This window comes from Mytilus galloprovincialis, chromosome 4 (genome assembly GCF_965363235.1).
Source record: "Mytilus galloprovincialis chromosome 4, xbMytGall1.hap1.1, whole genome shotgun sequence".
Taxonomy (NCBI): Eukaryota; Metazoa; Mollusca; class Bivalvia; order Mytilida; family Mytilidae; genus Mytilus; species Mytilus galloprovincialis.
The window spans coordinates 21,089,010-21,096,609 of record NC_134841.1 but is presented as its reverse complement, the minus strand read 5'-3'; positions in this window follow the sequence as shown (position 1 = coordinate 21,096,609).

Genomic DNA, 7,600 nt, shown 5'->3' with positions numbered 1-7,600 from the left:
TTTTGTATTATATTTCCCCATATAAAATGCATAGATACTTCAATAAAGTTTAATTTTCTCATAAACCTGACCAGTTTTCTAAGTTTTGCAAATCAATCCTTGATATTCAAACATATTTTTATCAAACAATGTTGGACCTAACAGTTTAATTTTTGATTAAAGTCGGTCATTTTAGACTTGTAAAAACACGCACTTTTCTCGTCATTTCTCCGTTGCCTCCATGCTAAATTCCCGATACCCATGTCTACTTGTACAACAAATAAAGAAATTCCGTACATTAAAAACAAACTTTGCAAATCGATTAAGTATATTAAAACATATATCTGGCGAAAAATACTACTTAAAACAGTTTAATTTCATGTCAAAGTCGGTCAAATATCGATTTAAAAATGGAATTTTTCGGAATTTTTCAAAATGGCGGATGATGAATATTCCATAATATGGAAATGTTGCATCAAATCACGGATTTGTATAGTAAGACTTTCCTAGATTATATTAATATTTTCATGCAGAATCTCTGATGTTTCTGTTCTTTTCTTTGGTGATATTTCGTTATGATTGATTTCAAAATTTCTTGATAAAAAAATTTATTTTAAGTGTGACACGGGAACATTTATTTGACAGATATCCAGGATATACTGTTACCAGAAAATAGTTTACAATAAAATTAAAATAAATTTTTTCTCTTCTTTTTTTAAAGGTGTTTTTCTGTATATTTTATCTTTCTTTAGAAATGTATTTATACACCCCTTTTAGAACAAAAAATGTTTTCATTCCATGAGAAAAAAACCAATGCCCGAAAATCAATATAGATAAATATTCTATACCTTTAAAATTTCATCCCTTTACAGAACAGGTGAACTCTGACTTGGGTTGTTATGTTGGTTTAGGGTGTCCTCAATACATAAAAAAACAAATGTTTAATGAAACAAGAGGCTCTCAAAAGCCTGAATCGCTCACCTGTTTTTTTAGAGGAGAAGATTTTTAAATGATAACACTTGATGAACAAATCGTGAAAGATTGTCTTTAAAGGGCAATAACTCCTTAAGGGGTCAATTGACAATTTTTGTCATATAATTTATTTTGTAGATTTTACTTTGCTGAACATTATTGCTGTTTACAGTTTATATCTATCTATAATAATATTCAAAATAATAACAAAAACTGCAAAATTTCGTTAAAACTACAAATTCAGTGACAGCAACCCAACAATGGGTTGTTCGATTTGTCTGTATTTGACCTTTATGTTCTATTTTTAGCCATGGCGGCCATGTTTGTCGATGGATCAAAATTTCGGATACAATTTATAAACTAGATACCCTAAGGAACATTAAATTAAAGTTTGAAGATATTTGGCCCAGTAGTTTCAGAGGAGAAGATTTTTGAAATAGTTAACGACGACAAACGACGGACGCTAAGTGATGGCAAAGCTCACATGGGGCTCTTCGGGATCCAGTAAGCTAAAAAGTGGAACATCGCCGAATTATACCTATATAGCTCCTTAAAAAATGAAACCTTGTAAAAGCATCACCGTAGCTCCATCAGTAGAGCATAGAACTGCAAATGAAAGATTGTTATGAAGAAATTTAGCTTTCAAATCTCGAACACATTTTTTTTTCATTTTTTGTGTTGAAATATTAAATTCTAATGTTTTTATCATATTTTTTTAGGATGTTTGCTTAATTCATAGATTCATTATGGATCATTTTGACTACATATCATTTTACTAAAGAAAAAAAATTAATGTATCGCTTAATTATTGTCTGAGTGCATTCCTATGACTATCCATACTCTTGACTTACTTTCTATGCATGTGTTTACATTTAGTACATATATGCAAGGAACAACTGCCGTCAAACTGAAGTAGGTGCCTGTACATAACCAATAACACGAGAATTGATTATATAGCAATGAAGCCCAAATATTGCGTGTGTGGTATACATGTTCCGGACCATATGAGTATTTGGACCATATGCGTATATTCATATGGTCCGACCATACGCGTATGGTCCAACCGTACGCGTATGGTCGGACCATATGAGTATATATACTGGTTTGGTTATTAACGGGCCGGACCATATGAGTATTTGGACCATATATAGGTATTTTTTTCAAATATCAATAAACTTTATCTAAAAACAACCAATGATGTTTACATGAAAATGTATTAATTTTATAATTCAGAGGCTATATACAAATCAAATATTGATGTCACAGTTAGTAATGGTTAGTTTTCATCGCGAATTGTATTCTAATTTACGCTTAGAATGACATTTACTTACACACGCTACCATAACTTTTTCTGCATTTGCACGTCTTGATTATGCACGATCCCTTGCAGTTACACCATTTGCATTCGAGCGTAAAGCTAGCCTTCTTATCAGCTGCGTTTAGTGATACCGAGTTCTCGGGAAATTCCATAACCACTGGGGTAAAGCTGATGACCGTAACTGCATTCACGGTCATTCCAAGATGTCGGATGAAAAATTAGGTCAGTTTCTGTATTGTCTGTTAAAGTGTCACTGTGTATCATCGCCACCGGAAATTGGGTACTAACGAAGCGGAGAGAAATAGAAAAAAGAGTAAACAAGTTAAGAATTCATTCAATTTAAAGCATTTCCACTCATGTGATGAGGGTGCCGCTTAAGAAATGATTTTCTGATATATAATTCTTTAAATTATTAGGCCGATAAGTACAAAATTGATACAAGATTTTGAGTAATACTCCAAAACTTGCCACTTAGTACCGGAAAATTTCGAGGTCGATCATCCTCTGTCGCCCCATTCTCAAGATATTAAACTGTTTTTCATTATTTTTCCAGACACGTTTTTAGATTATTATAGTGTGGCATCATATTTACTGAAATTTGTTGTCAAAAACATGTTTTTTAAAGAATATGGACAAAAACATTGTTTGTTTGTTGTACGGCGAATTGCAGGACGTTGTACGGCGAATTGCAAAATAACAACTTTTGTCTGTACGGCGTCTTGCAGTATATTATAATTTTAACAGGAAATTAATCGCTGTTTAGATAATATCAAGTGACGATATTTTGTTGATATCAAAGCTTTACAGGCTTACAAATATACCAAATTTCTTACTTATCAAATATTATTAAATATATGCCGTTAATTCAGTTCAGAAGGCCTCGTTGCGTACCGCTTTTTGATTTTGTACAAAAAGTTTTTTTTTTCAACCATATTATCCTAAATACATGTATATATCGTTATACTACTAACGACTGTTGTCTTATTTGTTGCTAGGTTGAAATTGTGTAAGTTCAATAAAATAAACCGTCTATTCATCTTTTGTTGGTGCTGGCCTTTTTTTATTATAGATAAAAACAGTGGAGATGTGGTATGATAGCAAATAAGATAACTATCCATCAGGATAAAATAAAGTGTATGCAAACAATTATATGCTATCGTACGGCCTTCAACAACGAAAACTCGTACCTAATAGTCGGCTATAAAAAGCACCGACAGAAAAATGTGGAAGGACTCAACAAGAAAACTAACGGCCTAACTCATATACAGTGTAACAAAACAATTTATGAAAACAACAAATCAGATAGAGATGAAGCAACGACAACCACCGAACCACAGGATCGAGAATTCGGACAGACAAAATTAAGAAAAGACTTTGTTTTCATCGAAAGTAAGGAGAAACAAATCGTGAATTGCATTTCGAATTAATTTATTTGTCAGTTTCTTTTTGAAAAATTTCATTTGTATATATCTTAAATGCTGTCAAGCAAATGGTGTTTCTATCTAATGCATTTTATCTAATGCATAATTAGATAGGAGGAGGGGTCCGTTAACATGTTAACAGCACCCCGATTTTGGCAAAAACAGTTAACAACAAATTTTAAATGCTCATAAGAGTTAACAGCATTTTTATTTACCCTTTTTTCCAAACGAACCCAAAAGCAATGAAAAGGGCAAGTGCATATCTTCAATGTATTCAAAAGTTTGAAAACCACTGTATAAAGTCGCAGAAATGCCAAGCTCCATAATGAATCTTTTATAAAGCTGACTAATTTTCAGAAGACACACGCAAGTACCATATATTTTTTTATTGACACATGGCCAGACAATTGAACGGACGGAAAAGCAGACGGAGTGATTGACCCTAAGAAAAAGGACTATGTCATGAATAATCGAAAATGCTTCAAACAGCAAAAGAGAGGCTTCTTCTGGTTATGTATATTGTTTAGTAAATGTTTTATGTCATCAGTCGTAGCAAACTTGGGTTATCGTCATGACGTAGGAAAGTGTAACACCCAGATAGAATGAGTGAATACTATAGGGCGCGAACATTATTTTTTTTATGGCGGGGGCTCTTATAAATTATGGTTACATCTCAGTCAGGGTATTCATACGACTCATTGCTTACATATTTTATTAAAAGGAATTACGAAGGTTTACTGATTTTTATTTTAAATCATCAAAACCAGTGTATAAATCAGGAAAAAAAACCATGTAAGGTGTCACAAGTTGAAGCGCTCTTTCATCTCCAAGTCCCAATTAAGAACTCTGATCTGATATATAAAAAAAAGCCTTGGTCCATCTTTACATTTCTGAAGTCTTAGACTAGAAATGTGACATCAATTTGAGAACCTTATAGTCCTCATTTTTCGGCCTCGTCTACCAGGCCACACTGTTCAGTTATTTTACGAATTGCAAATTGAAAAGATAATTTATTTTTCACAATTCCGTCCAGGCACTCTGGGTCAATATAACTTATCAAACATTCCATATACATCTGAATTATTTTCATCATAGGACTGACCAGAGTTTTAGCTGGATAAGAAGTGGCCTTTCCTTTTAACGTTTTGGGTACATTACAAATAGAAGGCAGATATAACTACATTGGTTAGACGTACAAAGAGGGGCATGAGATATCCCTAAACATGTTTAACACTGCCGCATTTGTTGCACCTGCATGACCCAACTTGAGTCCGTAACCGTTGCTACATTTGTATATAGTCTTGTATTTATTTCATTTTTTAAATTTTGGTTCATTTATATGTTTCAAGAAAGTTAGTATTAAATGTAGTTAAATGATTGCTCACTTAGGAGACAGCTTCAGGTATATCAATACACAGTTACAAGTTAGTGTAGTTTCGTATTATAGCCATGGCGAATTTTCTAAATATGAAAGTTTTTGTAAAATTGAATTGATTTTTAGATAGTTGAATAATAATATAGCCTTCCTAGTGGGTTTATATGAACACTTAGATTGTTTCTAGCTTGTTTTATAAGACATTTTTCGGTTTGAACGTCCATACGTTCCTATCCGTACCGCCATAGATTTAGAAATTTTGTATTGTTTTTCAACAAAGATTTGACACTCGTTCTTTTCAATTTTATGGAAAAAACAGCAGAAATGCATATGATTTTTTTTTACCTTTTGATAGATATATGTCTATGGTTTCAGGAAAGGTATCACTCTTATTGATTGAAATTTTCCTTTGGACCAAATTTTTGAGATCTTTGTGACATGTTCAACCCCCTATTTTGCAATATTTGGTATCAAATAAATGCTGATTGTTGCCATGGTTAAACAAACAAAAAAAGATTATATTTCACCATTATTACTATTGGAAATCAAATCTATGGACGATTCTCTTTCCAAAAATATACACATGCATAACTCAAATAGTAAGCCTTATTTATTAGAAAGAAAGGGAAAGAGGGTGTTTAAAAATTATGAGTGTCATTTCTAAGTTTTTTTACTATCTGTGAATTGACACCCCACCCTAGTGCATAATTTTCTCGTTGTGTTGGGTTTTTTCTTCTATTTGGTCGGGCTTCTGTTTCTTTGACATTTTCCTCATTTCCATTCTCAATTTTATCAAGGATTTACTATACTCAAAGATTTTTTAAAGACATGTACAGTTACATATATGCTGTTTATGACACTCCTTTGTGGAAGCAACGTAAAGAAAGAGATGGACAGCAGATTTTAATGTGATTCTTGTAAATAACAGTTAAGATCAGTTAACAGAGAAAATAATGTCAAAAACAGTGAACACTTTAAGTATTAAGTAACAGATAACAGGAATCTCAATTTCAAATAAACAGTTAACAACGTTGCAAATTTTAACAAAGCGATTACAGACAGTGGGTCGAAAACAGTTAACAGTTTTTAAAATTTATCAGTCAAATAACAGTTTTAAACAAATTAAAACCTCGAAAAGGACAAAAACAGTTTAATATAAAAGGGTACACCCGCCCCCCCCCCCACCCAACCTTAGATATTTAAACTTAATACTTTATTTTCTTTGAAAGGACGGTAAATAACTATTCTAAAATTTGCAAGTTGCCGTACAGCTGAAAACAAGTTGCCATACAGTAAATTTGTCAACACGAGCAAGTTGCCGTACCCTAGACTTTATTTTTTATGGTCTATATTCTTTAAAATACATCTTTTTGACAACAAATTTCAGTAAATATGATGCCACACTATAATAATCTAAAAACGTGTCTGGAAAAATAATGAAAAACAGTTCAGTATCTTGAGAGTGGGGCGACAGAGGACGATCGACCTCGAAATTTTCCGGTACTAAGTGGCAAGTTTTGGAGTATTACACAAAATCTTGTATTAATTTTGTACTTATCGGCCGAATAATTTAAAGAATTATATATCAGAAAATCATTTCTTAAGCGGCACCCTCATCAAATGAGTGGAAATGCTTTAAATTGAATGAATTCTTAACTTGTTTACTTTTTTTTCTATTTCTCTCCGCTTCGTTAGTACCCAATTTCCGGTGGCGATGATACACAGTGAGTGTTTCTTTGTCATTTTCTTTACAAATCATACATTGAAACGATGTAAATTTATAAAAGAATCACTCGAAAATCACTAATTACTTCCGAGAAATGTGCATGAAACGGGAAATTCGATTTGAAAAAATCGTTAAGATGACCGTAAATCATAATCAAAATATTTTCAAGATGACCGTAACATAAAACAAGGATGACCGTGATTGGTAAAAAGATGACCGTAACTTGTAAAGGATGACCGTAATTTGTAAAGACTGACTGTAATTTATATAGGACGACCGTAACTTTTATAGGATGACCATCAATTCTAAGAAATATCCGTATTGTATTCAAAGCTTTTTTGTTGAGTTTGTCGATCTCAATAGGGGCTCGGTTAGCGGATTTAAATATGTTTCATAAATTTCTTTTTTTAAACTATAATATAATTGGCCATATTTAGGATTTATAACAATGATAGTAAATTGCATATTTCTCGTAAACAATGAAATATTTATTGATATCGACGTTAAAATTTTAACACAAATTGACAGCGATACGACGAAAATTTGAAGAAACATGAATGTGTCCCTAGTACACGGATGCCTCATCTACACTATCATTTTCTATGTTTAGTGGACTATGAAAATGGGATAAATGCCTGTAATTTAGCATTAGAATTAAAAAGATCATACCATAGGGAAAATGTGTACTAAGTTTCAATTTTATTTAACTTGAAGCTGGACTAACGGACAAACGAACGGACGAACGTACGCACAGACCAGAAAAACATAATGCCAATAAATGGAGCATTAAAAACATTAATAATACATAC